This window comes from Orycteropus afer, unplaced genomic scaffold, assembly GCF_000298275.1.
Source record: "Orycteropus afer afer isolate SDZICR_OR568_19922 unplaced genomic scaffold, OryAfe1.0 scaffold00006, whole genome shotgun sequence".
NCBI lineage: Eukaryota > Metazoa > Chordata > Mammalia > Tubulidentata > Orycteropodidae > Orycteropus > Orycteropus afer.
Window position 1 is genome coordinate 6,892,794 of NW_006921593.1, and position 13,790 is coordinate 6,906,583.

Consider the following 13,790-nt stretch of genomic DNA (forward strand, 5'->3'; position numbering starts at 1 on the left):
TGTCCTCTGTTGGCTTCTTGTCTTCAACTGTGTTAATTTCTTGTTTCTTTGATTTTAATTTTGTCACTTGAAGGGAGTGGGAGTGATTATTACACATTTTCATCATCTCAGTTACTCAAATTTTTACCATATGTATTCTGATCTTTATTTTTCCTCCCCACTCAGACAACATTAGTTGACTTTTTAAACCTCTGTGGTTTTTGAGAAAGTTTTAGTCATTTTTAGTTTCTGTGTGACATTTGCTCTGGTGGTGTAGTGCCTGAGGCATTTGACTACTAACCAAAAAAAACGGCTGGCGGTTCAAACCCACCAGCCACTCCTCGGAAGGAAGGTTGGGCAATGTACTTCCATAGTGATACTGCCTCAGAAGCCCAAGGAGGGGTCGCTGTGAGTCAGATCTGACTCAACTGCAGTGAGTTTGGATTTTTTTTTGGGTGTGACATTTGCTAGTTGCATTGATTGCTGGGTTATAAATTATTTGTTTTTGTTTACTCACTCTTGTTCGCTTTAGGGAAATGAGCTTGGCTTTGAATGGACATTGCAGAAATTAGTTCAAGGTTTCCTTTTCTGCAATCTTTACACCTCTGGCCTTGAATAGTGATCCCTCCTGCTGCCTATTGCCATAAAGTTTTATTGGAACACAGCCACGCTGTTGTTTACATCTTGTTTACAGCTACTTTCACGCTCCAACAGCACAGGTGAGTAGTGGAGATAGAAACAGCGTGGCTCACAAAGACTAAAATCTTTACTGCTTGGCCCTTTACTTTGTAAAAGAAAACATTGCCAAGTCCTCGCCTGATCCATGGCCTCTTTCTACTTCCCACTGTTTCTAAGACAAGTTAGAGCTGCTTACTGCAGTCCTGTTAGGGCCAAAGACTGAGTCTCGTTCTTCACCATGAATCCCAAGCCTGTCGCGTGAGTCCGCAACGCTGCTTCTTCTCATCATCAGATTTGTACAGCCTCGCTGTGTCCCGTGTTAATGGTGTAGCAAGGGAAGCATCCTTTCCACAGAGAAACTGTATACCTCTTACATATTTTTCTTGAAGCACTTGCTCATGAAATGGCCCTAACTCACATTTTCCATTTGAAATTGTTTTTTAAACAGTCTGAACTTGCTGCATTACCCAGGTGTATGCAAATAATGCAAAATTACAAAAAGAAAGAAAGGTCTATTTTTACCAAGGAATAGCAGCACCTTATTCTTTTGCAGTTGAAAGTTTTATGGAGATACTTGTGGATTCGCATGCAGTTCTAAGAATAATCAGAGAAATTCCCTGTGCACTTTGCCCAATTTCTACCAATGGTAACATTTTACAAAAACGGAGCGTAATACAGAACCTGATTTTGAGGAAATTGTGTTGTTTTTGCATTGCAGTATTAGAGATAGGCTCTTTTTCATGATTAGTTAGACCATGTTCCTGTTGAACATGTGGCTTTGAATTATCAGTCCAGGAAGTGAGTTTCTGCATGAGTAGGACAGCTGCTTGCTTTGACCACAGTAGTACTTAATACTACCGTGTTTACTTAGCTTCTAATTAGTATGAAATGGGGGGTAGGGTACAGGGAAGATGTTTGATTTTCCTCAGGAGTGACTTTGCCTTTGGGGTGACTCGGAAAGTGCTGGCTTGGTGAGGATCAGGCTAGAGAGAGAATGTAGAAAGAGTGCTGGTGGTCAGCCATCTGATGACTGGTCTAGAGAAGTCAGCTGAGGTTGGAATGAGTTACCATAGTTCATCAGTCTAGTCATCCACAGTGAGGTATTCCAGAGTGTTAGGGGGAGTAAGTCTAGCATGTAGAAAGTAAGAACATAGTATGTTTCAAACTAGTGCTAAGCATACTTACACCAAAGATAAGTGTTAGGTTCAAGGGAAGAGTGTTTTTTCCTTAGATCATCTTCATAATTGACACTGAAGTAGAAGCTTGACATTGTGGTTTTATTGTGCCAAGCCTACTCTCCAGAACCTTGTCAGATTCAAAGCCAATACCCTGTGCTACTGCGGGAGGGTTAAGAAACCTATCAGCCCTTCTAGTCCCAGGCAAAGATCAGCAGTTGTGACCTTTGAAATGACATGGAGCTAAAACCATCTGCTCCTGGGAGGGGTCTTCACGCCCAAGACTCTGCACTGACACAAAAGAGAGGTCTGCTGCCTCTGATAGGGGAATGGGAGCGTCTTCCTGCCCAAGATCTTCCACCAGCATCAGGCAGAGCTTGGCTTTCCTGGGAAAGGAGTGTGGAGAAGGATGTATGCTCAACAGAGGATGAGGAAGAGAATGCCCGTTCTGGAAGACAGGCAAGGATGCTGAGAAATGCTACTTCTGAGGCTCAGGTACACAAAGCAGCCTAAGACTAAAGTTGGAGCAGGAGAATTGGACAGCTGCCTCCCTGTACTACAAGCCTTGCAGCAAGAGATACACAGTAGTCACCCGCTGCTCTCTGATGGTCCACAGCATGGAGAGAGCCCTTCACCCCCACCCACCCTGTAATGCTTGTGTGCAGGCCCTGCTTTAATTCAAGGGTGGGTCAGGGACACTGAGAAACACCCTTGAACATTTTTTAAATTGACCTTTTTATTTCAGATAGTTTTAGGTTTACAGAAAAGCTGTGCAGATAGTATGCAGATGTCCCATATACGCGACATTCAGTTTTCCTTATTACTAACATCTTACATTAGTATGATACACTTGTCACAGTTAATAAACCCACATCGATGTATTATCATTAACTAAATTTCATACTTTATTCAGATATCCTTAGTTTTTACCTAAGTCCCTTTTTTCCATTGCAAGATCCCGTTCAGGGTCTATATGCTTAATCATGATGTCTTCTTAAGCACCTCCAGACTGACAGTTGCTCTCTCTCCTTTTTTTTTGGTGACCTTGACAGTTTTGAGGAGTCAGGCATTTTTGTAAAATGTTCCTCACTTGAGATTTTTCTAAGGTTTTCTGATTCTTTTTTGCATGATTATTCTAGGATTACAAGTTTTGGAAATATCACAACTACAGCCATTCCTCAGAGATATTGGAGGCTCAGGTCCAGCCTACCTCCTCAGTAAAGCAAATATTACAATAAAGTGAGTCACACAAATTTTGGTTTCTGAGTGCATATAAAAGTTATGGTTACACTACACTACAGTCTATTGAGTGTGAGAAAGCACTGTGAAAAAATTTTAAATATTGTGAGAGTCACCAAAATGGGACACAGACATGAAGTAAGTGCATGCTGTTGAAAATATGGCACCAGTGGACTTGCTCAATACAAGGTGGCCACAGACCTTCAATTTGTAATAATAATAATAATAATACACAGTTTTTGTGAAGCACAGTAAAGCAAAGCGCAGTAAAATGAGGTATGCCTGTATAAGCGTTCAGTGTCGTCATGTGTTATCAAGAGTACATGCTACCATCATGGCTATCACTGATGATGAAGAGCTTGATCACCTGGCTGAGGTCATGCATGTTAGGTTCCTACACTATAAAATTACTCTCTTTTTCTTCCTTTGTACTGTACTCCTTGGAAGGATGTCACTGTGCACATAAGGAATTAATCTCCATAAATTCCATAAAAAGGGAATTCTTTTATGAGAGATTTTTCTATTTTCTCCCATTTATTTCTTACTTACTTATTTATATAATGATGCATGTGTGGATATTTACTTTTTTACCATGGATTAAAATCCAACTCTATAATTATAATAATCACTGTGTTACTATTTTGTTGCCCACGTTGTTCCATTTTGGGCCACTAGGAGCTCTCTCCATTGACTCCTGCTTTGACACTTCCGAACTCTCACTAAGAACTAGGTTTGAACAGTCTAGAAAAGGAGGAATTTTATTCCTTTGATGCACAGAAAGGGATCACAGCGCTCAGAATCCCAACCCCAGTTCAGCTCTGACTGGATTTACTCAATCCCCCATGCTAATCACCTGGTAGGAAGAGTTACCCATTAACAGGCAAAAATATTGTTTACCTCAGTTTTCTTTACACACATGGTCTGGAATTCAGTAAAATATATATATATGATATACACACAAAAAGGAGGAAAAAAGAAGAGCAGTTATCAACAGATAGACAGTCAACAGAATCAGACCCAGAGATGACCAGAAATGTAAACTAGCAGACAGAGATATAATGGAAAAGGTACACAGTATACACAAATCAGAGGGGGGATTTCTCAGAGACAGAAATGGTAGAAGTGAAAAAACACAGTATTATAGACTAAAATTTTTCTCTGTGCATATTCTAACAGACAACACAGTAGAGGAAAAATTTCAGTGAACTTAATTTTTAGAAGGCCTTTAAACGGAAACAGAAGAAAAAAAAAATAGTGGAAATGAAAAACTGAGAATACAAGAGCTGTATGTACAGCAATGCCAGACAGTACGAGGTTGGGGTAATGCCAGCCAAATACAGGTAAAAGGAGAGAAAGTGAAAGAATAGGACAAAAATATTTGAAGAGATAATGGCTAAAAATATTCCAAAATTAATTAAAAACAATCAAGCACAGATCAATTCAGGGTAAATATAAAAAGTAAAAGACACTAAGTATGTTATAGTCCAACTGCTGAAAACCAAAATTGGGAAATCCTGAAGATAAAGAAAAGAAGAAAGAAAGAAATAGTACATACAGAGGTATGTAAGTAAAAGTACAGCAGACTTTTAGTCAGAAACTATGTAAGCCATACGACAGTGGAACACTGAACTTGAAGAACTGAAAGAATAAATACCTTCACCTTAGAATTCCATGCCCAGGAAAAATAACTTTCAAAAGAAAGGTAAAAATCAGACTTTATCAGATGAACACACACCAGAGAAATTCTTTACCAGCAGTCAGCACTAGAGGAACTGTCAAAGGAAGCTCTTTAGGCAGGACTGTGATGTTGTATGCAATGTTTGGTTTTATACTAAAGGGTGAAGAACATCAAAAATTGGTAAAAGTGTGGATAAGTATAAAAGACATTTTCTTCTTATTTTAAATCTTTTGAAAAGAGATTTCTAAAGTATGGGCACATGAACTAGGGCCCATATGTCAAACTGAGCCTCTGGCATGTGGTGATGGTTTATTTTGTGTGTGTGTGTGTGTGTTTAATTGCTTTATTGTGTATGTGTATGTATGTGTGTGTGTGTGTGTCTGTGTATGTATCCTAAGACTTTCCCAGTGCAGCATTATAACATGTGTAATCCAGTGGCACTGGTTACATTTATGTTGTACAGTCATCACCACTGTTCACTTCCAAAGTCCTCCACCACCATTAACAGAAACTCAGTGGCCTCTAGGCAGAGACACCCCTGTTTCTCCACTCTGTCACCCCTGGTAAATGCCAGTAACCTCTGCTATCTGTACATCTGCCTATCTTACATAAATGGCATCATATCATATTTATCCTTTGTGTCTGACTTACTGCACTTAGTATACTTTTTTAAAGGTTTATTTGCAGTACATCAGAACTTCATTTCTCTTTATGACTGTTTTTGGCTTGTTTTCAGGCAGCCCATAAGCTAAGAATATTTTTATGTTTTTAAAGAGTTAAAAAAAATGTAAACAATAAGCATCAGGGATCTTCTGTGGCCCCTAAAGCTTCAATTATTTACTATCTGGCCCTGGTCTAAAAGCAAAAATAATAACTATGTATTGTAGACTGTATAATATATGTCAAAGTAAAGTTTCGATAATACAAAATTTAGCACAAATATAAGTGGGAGGAAATAGCAATATACCATTGCAAGCAAAGTTCATATATGTGAAGTAGTGTAATAAAATTTCAGAGTAGACTGTAACAAGTTAAAACTGTATATTTTAAATCCTAGAATAACCACTAGGGAAGAAATAAAGTAATAAAAGCCATAAAATTGAATAATAGATGTTCAACTGCTACAAAAGAAGGCAAGAAAAGAAATAACATATGGAACAAATTTTTAAAAGCAACAATAACAGTTAGATGGCAGGTTTATGTTCATCCTTAGCTGTAATTACATTAAATATAAATGGTCAGTTAAAAAGTAAAGATCATCAAATTGGATAGAAAGCAAAACTCAATTATGTACTGTCCATAACAAACCCATTTTAAATATGAAGACATAGCTATGTCAAAAATGAAAAGTTGGAAAATAATATATAGACCCTGATAAAAAAAAAGTTGAGTCCACAAAGTAGACTCAGGGAAAAGAAATAATAATACCAAGGAGGAAATATAATACTACATATGGCATAATAATCAAAATTAAATTCAGAAAACAATTCTAAAGGTGTATGTATCTAATAACTGAGCTTTAAAATATATAAAGCAAAAGCTAAAAGAATTTTAAGAATTAAACATATCCACTAGTACAGTTAGAGATTTCAGCACACCTCTATCAGTACTTGATAGAACAAGTGAACACAAATTAGTAAGCACTTAGGAGACTTGAGCAATGCTAACAATCACCTTGACTCAATGCACATTTATAAAATATTCCCAAAACAACAGAATAATACACATGTGTTCAATGGCACAATGTAATTCATTAATACAGACCTTATTTTGAGCTATAAAAAATTCCAGTAAATGTAAAAGCATTGAAACTATGAAAATTATTTTCAGATTTAAATTATAGCTAATGACAGAAAAATACCTAAATATCTCTTAAATATTTGGAATTTAAACAATGTGCTTTTAAATAACTCATAGGTCAAAGAAGTCACCAATCTAGTTTGATTTTACTTTAGTAATTGCTCCTATTCCCAGTCATTCATTAAATAGAGGCACCTAGGTATATAACCAAAAGACCTGAAAGCAGGGACTCAGACAGATGCTTGTGTACCAGTGTTCAGTGCAGCACCATTAACAACAGCCAAAAGATGAAAATAACCCAAGTGTCCATCAGCAGACAAATGAATTACCATAATGTGGTATATTTATGCAATGGAATATTATTCAGCCATAAAGAGAAATGACGTTCTAATCCGTGTCCATGACATGGATACGCCTTGAAAACATACTGAGTGAAGTAAGCCAGTCACAAAAGGACAACTATTGTGTCATCCCCCTTATGAACTACCTAGAACAGACAAATGCATACAAACAAAAGTTTATTAGTGGTCCCAGGAGCTTGGTGGTGAGGGGATGATGCAGACTAACTGGCTAAGGGAGACTTGGTTTCTGCTTGAGGTGCTGAAAACCTTTTGGAAATCCTGTGGCAGTTCTACAACATTGTCAGTGAAATGAATGCCATTGAATTGCATAGTTATAAATAATTAAAATGCTAAATTATATATACATATGTGTGTGTGTGTATGTGTGTGTGTGTGTGTATATATATATATATGTATATATATATATATATCTCCATAATAAAATTAAAAATAGTGTGTATTACATGTATATAGGAGCTCTGGTGGTGTAGTGTCTAAGGCACTTGACTGCTAACCAGTAGGCTGGCGGTTCAAACCCACCAGCCACTCCTTGGAAGGAAGGTTGGGCAATCTACTTCCATAGTGATACCGCCTCAGAAACCCAAGGAGGGGTCACTGTGAGTCGGGTCCGACTCCACGCAACATAAACAACCACACACACATATATATAATTAATGACAATCATATTTCTTGAGATGTATACTAGTGTAGTGAACAATATATTTTAAGTATATTTGGTTTAAAGAACAAACTCAGTCACATGACTTGTTTGGGGAATTAGGTTTCTTTGAATGAAATGAAATCCCCTGAACTTGATAACTCGTCAGGCTTAAAAAATACATTTGGAACCTTCTGAAACATTATCAAGGAAGTTACAGAATCGTCATGAATTTAGTTTTCATTTCATACTGCTGTGGTGCTGTTAGGTAAGATACTGTGAGATTGAATTTGTTGAGTTTCAAGTGTGAAATGGTGCTTTAGATGCCTGAACCATCAGCCTGGAACCTGCAATGTACCATATGCTCTGTGGGCAGGGGCCCCTTCTTCATGGAGGTTTCTAAACACTCCCAGCATTCTTAGCTTCCCGAGCAGGAGGCATGAGGTCATAGAAGATGGTGTGAAGAATTGCAGCCTAGTTTTAACCAGTGAAACCAGTTTTAACCAGTGAAATCAGTGAAACCAAAGGTAGGAGTTCTACTCTCCTTTGAAAGAAGTGGACTTTGGGTGTATGTTTTGGAGGAAATATGTAATAAAATAGCAGTAAGATAATGAATTCTCAGTATGTGCTGATATCAGGGACTGTCAGGGTCGTGGGACATGTGAGAGCTAGCTATATATTAGGCTTAATGTGACATGTCTGACTCTTTAATAATGTGGAATAAAAAGACCTTTGTAGACTAGTGAGTGAACTTTGTTTGTGTTTACTCCTGGCAGTACATGCATCTGCAATTGCTGAGGTCATAATGTTTTTGCCCTAAATATTAGGCCATCATTTCGCTTTACTGTCAGGTACCCAAAATTCAAGGTGTTCTCTAATAGAAAAGGAAATCCGTTTCATTTCCATGTTCACAGTTCACCGGGTAATGGTTCCCCCTCTCAGGGGAAGTGTGAACAAGCACAAGCATAAATCAAAGGGAAAGTAAGAAAAATTGAATTTGTGATTTGCGGCCCTACTAAGCTGATGGAGATTTCAGTAGTGTGGTAGGTTCTTAATCCCAGATTCCCGTTTTGTACATGTGCTTCGATGTCCTTGGCAGATTGAGGTTAGTGACGTGAGATGGATATAATACTGTGCCCCAGGGCTTAGGGTTCATTTTAATGATTTGGTTTGTGGCATGCAGCAGAGATGGCCAGCCTACTCGTAAAAATTGATGAGCGTATTCTTTTTAATGTAAAGACAAAACTATTTCTGAATTGGTATTCCAAATGAGTTATTTTATTTATGGGCAGCTATTACAGAGTTTTGGACAAATGATTATTTGTCCTTCTTAAAACGACATATTCCACTGCCGTGCCACCACCTGGAGTCCCGTTCCTTTCCCTTGCATTAGAAAGACTGCACCACCATGAATTTAAGGCTTTAATTCTGCTGTCTTAAAATGGTGGGTGTCTTAAGGTTGTGGAATGCAGGGCTTTACATTTAGTATGTTTTAGGAGAACCAGAAATGAGTTAGCATGCCTAGCATGCATTTAAATGCCCACCAATTCAATATATCAAATAACATTCACAGTCAATGTTAATGGATATGATTTTGCATTTGGTCAGAATTACTTGCTTATTACTCTTTCCTGGTGTCACTGGTTAAGTGGTTGGTGGGGCGTATGATGCTGCAAGTGTTTGAGTTACTTACAAAGCTTTGTTTGCTGCTTAACTTTCTAACATCATTCCCTAAATAGCCTCAAGATCCAGATCCAGTTGCAGTGATACTTGCTTAAAATTGGAAACTATAAACCCCCTCATTTTACTGGGAATCAGGAGAAGGGAGGAAATTTCAGATAATAGAGCTTTCTCTATTTAAATATATGTATATATATTTATCAACTCTCTGTCAAAAGGTAGTTTGACAATATAATACTTTGTATTATTTCCATTACCTATTTGGTCCTAATGACAAGTGACTTGGCTTCCTAGATCACAGACTCTTATGTTAAAAAGTCCTTGGTCTTCCTTTGGCTTCAGAGATGGTCATTAGATCATTAGAACTCTTCTTTATCTAATCCCCTCTCTTGCACATTGAATAGACTGAAATGACTTGGGAAACGTTAAGATAACAGTCCGTAGTCCAACTTTGTTGTAAATTCACCAAATGATGGATGGAATTTTCAGTCTTGTGGGGTATACTGCCCCGGCGCTGTCTGTGGTGAGCTCTCCTCACAGAAGATGGTCGTCAATCATGCCGTATCCTCAGAACTGAGGTTTGCTTTGAAATGGGAAGTACACTGTTGTTCCCAAATGGACTTGCTTGCTGGACTACCCTAAGTTTGCAGGCATTGGTCAGCCACAGATTCGAGCCAATCAGGACAAGGGAAGGGATCGCAGTAGGCATGAGCCCTTGCCCTCTTCCTGATTGTGTTCTGCAGACCTGCCTTTGCCCCTTGGCACCTCCATCCTGAGGAGGGATGCGACGAGGGTGCCGCTGCTGCTGGGTCTTTGCCATTAACCAGCTTCCGTGGCTTTTGTGGGAGCACCCTTTTCATTAGTATTTGCGACATGTTCACCAGCAAAATGATTATGTTAGGCAGAGACATCACATGGCTTTCATTTCATAGCTCGGTGCAATTTTCATAAACTGCGAGGCAACATCCAAAAAAACATGACTCAGAATTAGAGTTTCAGAAGATTATTATATAGACATTATTTCCCTCAGGTCACGGGCTTTAGTCAAATTTGGAGGAGAATGAAATTGCCAACAGTGAAAAGCAGACAGAAAGGTATGAGTTCATGAGCAGAGAAATAACATTTTCATTTGTTCCTTCCCCATGGGAAAGATTCAGCATTCCGGTAAATGGAGACGGTTATAAGAAATGAATTTTTGTCAGCAGGGATGTGATTTTAAGGCTCACTTATCCATTGGCAATCTCGATGTCTAACCCCAGGAATCTGGGAAATTGCTACAGAATGTAGTCTTTATTATAAACAAGTTTTTATTTTTTTATTTTTTTGGTAGTCTTCCCCCTCTTCTTTTCTTGGTCAGAGATTTTAAGATGAAGGACTGTCTTGCTTGCTGCATGTCAGGGGTCAGATGACTGCAGAGTTTCCCCATCTGCCATGAATTTCCCCACATAGCTGTCGCTTTGTGATGGAAACTGTTTCCCCCCACTCGCCTTCCCCCACTCTCCCTTTGCTTCCTGCTCCCCTGTGCTCAGCAAGCACAGGAGGGAGGGACAGTGTTGGGAGCCGCTACTGCTTTTGGTGGCTGCATGGCTGCCCCCTGTTGCCTCAGTGTTTGCAGGATGTGCCGCGTTGCTGCTGCTTCTGCCGGCTTTTCTGTGGTGTTCTCCATCTTGCTACGTCTTTGGACCTGACCCGGGGGGGGGGGGGGAGAGACAGGAAAAACGGCTTTCCAAGTAGCTCTTGTTTTACCAGGTATGAAGAGCCAAGATTTGCACGGTTTCTGCAGGTTAATCCCAGGCAACTTCTTCATAATTAAAGAATGTTCTTTCCTGGGAAATTTTATTTTCCTTCTTCAATTTCATCTGATGCTTCTCATCCCGTCACTCATTCAAATTCTGCACAGTGGCTCTTCTGCTCACAGTCATACATCCTTGAGAGCGAAGACTATTTCCTATCACCTAAACCCTTCATTTCTAGAGATGCAGACAGGTGCAGTAACATTAATCTCACCTTTATATTTCCCCCAATTTTTAATAACTTGAAAATGTGTATGTCTAATGCCTTCTTCCCCTGTGCATTTTGCCCATTTTAATATCTCTCTCAACACTGTAAACCTATTTGCCAGGCTGTATTATTATTATTAGAAAATATTATTGCCTCCAAAGTTTACTGAAAGGCAATTGCATTAGTCCTGTTACCTTTATTTTTATTATGTCTACAATGGAATGATTAGGAAATACCATCCATGATTGTCGCTGGTTAATAAGAAGAAGTGATTGCTCTTACTTAGTTCATTGGATTTGGCCCATGAGATTCATCATGATTGATCTACTTTTCCCCAAACCTCCAAGGCTTCTAAAAGGAAAGGAGAGGGGATTTGAGGGTGAGGAAGAACATCTGTTTTGCTACAAAGCTCATCCAATTACATTTTTCGATTCCTTAGTGAGGTGTGGTAAAATGATCCATTGAACAAGCCTGAGCGTTTGTATATTCTAATAGTCTGTGGAGTTTCAATTTCTTCCTGTTGAATTTCTCTTAAAATGTGGATTTCCTGTACCTGTGGTTGCTTGGGGGCTTCGGTTTAAGAAAATGTTTGAGAGGATGTTTGTTCCATTTTCTGCAGTGAGCTATTGTTGACTTTTCTGTCAGTCTTTCCTGGCAATATTTGAGTGACAGAAAAAAGCCCCTGAACCATTTACATTGTAAAAATGCATACTTGCCTTCTGTGAATCATTCATTCTTCCTTCCAGCAACCTCTTTTCTAATACTTGACATTGGTAAACAGAATTTGTGTAACTGCTTGTCTTATACAAAAGCCAATTACCTGGAAGATACTCAACTTCTAACCTAGTTTGGAACTTTCTGGGTCCATATGCCACTTACAGGGGGAGTAAAGAACCCCATGGATGGCTAGATGGTTTTCTGTTCATTTTGTTTTGTTTTATTTTGTTGCAGATGTTCTCATCGCTACAGGATTTCATTAATATTGTCACTGGCTAGATTGGGATTGATTCTGATGAAGGCTGGAATATTGTTAATGTAGTAATTCATGGCACAAGTAAGAATGCTGTAGACACTATAGTATAGTAATGAAAGAGTAACAGCAGTACTGTAAGAAAACAGTCAGGCAGTCACCTAGAAATTGCTCACTGGCCATAGCGTCAGAGTCTCACACTCTACCACCTGGAGCCAAGACAGGATGTCTCAGCTCCACGTCCTTGCCATTGCTCAAGAACTCCTAACTCTAGGAAAATGGTTCAACTTTTGGTGTTCAGTTTCTTCTTCTGTAAAATAGCAGTGATTTTGTTGGTCCAAACCACTGGTTCTGTTTTTTTTCCTAGCAATGTTTGTGTGAATGAAGTGTTACTAGGGGATTTGAACTCATGGGAACAATTAACTCACTTTGCTTTCACGGGCAACTTCATAAAAGTAGTCTTCTTAAGAAGACAGTAAGATATATATTCTCATTCAATTGGAATGAAGTGTTTTTGTTAATTTAAATTCGTATCATTTTGAAAATCATATTTGTTCCAATGTACTTGTTCTTGAGAAGTCTTTTTGTCATGTAATCAGTGTGTTGTTGCCCTTGAGAGCATGTTCTAGCAAAAATGACTGAATCTCGCTCTAATGATGTCTTGTCTTGCATGGCCTTGGGGCAATGATACCATAGTACAGCTCTTTCTACACTAAAAACTAGGTCTAAAATGAGACTCCTAAGGTTGATTAGGAGCTCTGGTGGTGCAGTGTTAAGGCATTTGATGGCTAACCAAAAGTTCTGTAGTTTGAACCCTTCAGCCTCTTTATGGAAGAAAGATGGGCCAGTCTGCTTCCCTAAAGATTTCTAGGCCTGGGAACCCTATGGTCCTATAGGATCTCTATGAGTCAGAATAGACTTGATGTCAGTGGGTTGGATTTTAAGATTGGGTTGGATTTGTTCCAATCTCAGGCTATACCTTGACATCGCTTTTCAATAAATTTCTTATATGAATTGGTTTCTCGATGTTGTGGCTCTTTTTTTCCTTAAAACTGATAGACATTGGACAGTCAAGGTCCTTCTGGTGAGACAGTCAAAGGAAATGATGAACATGTGACCAGACAGTGGAGAAATGGTGGCCCTTTTTATGTTATGGTCAAGGACTTGTTTGAATTTGATTGGTGGAAAGTACAACTTGTAAATGGTGAACTTAGGTATTTAGCTGAGGAGATTTCTAGCAAGGATTTTGGTTTCCTTTTTTGAGTTAAATGGATTTGTTTTGCATCAGAATGATCACATCACTCCTGTCTTCTCTCCTCCCTTCAAGTCATTGCTTCCTTCTGTTAGTGGTTTGTGGTTGGTTAGGTGATCTCTTCCAGCTAACATCACTCTTTTTCTCATTTGCCATCTTTAAGAAATTAATTTCCTTTGAGTTCTGAACTCCGACTACTATGGCCGTTAGCCCCTGAAGGCTGAGTGTCTGAGGTCCCATAGCCACTTGAACAGTGTCCTGAGAGCATTTTAAGAGAAGTACGAATGACAGCACCACTTGGATACCAATTAAAAAACAATCTCTTTTTGAGTGAAGTCC

At 38.8% G+C, this 13,790-nt stretch overlaps 1 protein-coding gene across 1 annotated transcript in view; it reads left to right on the top strand.

Moving 5' to 3' along the window:
* Positions 1–13,790, top strand: part of AUTS2 (activator of transcription and developmental regulator AUTS2) — a 1,395,185-nt gene that overhangs the window by 652,857 nt on the left and 728,538 nt on the right. The gene's annotated exons all lie outside the window — the stretch shown is intronic.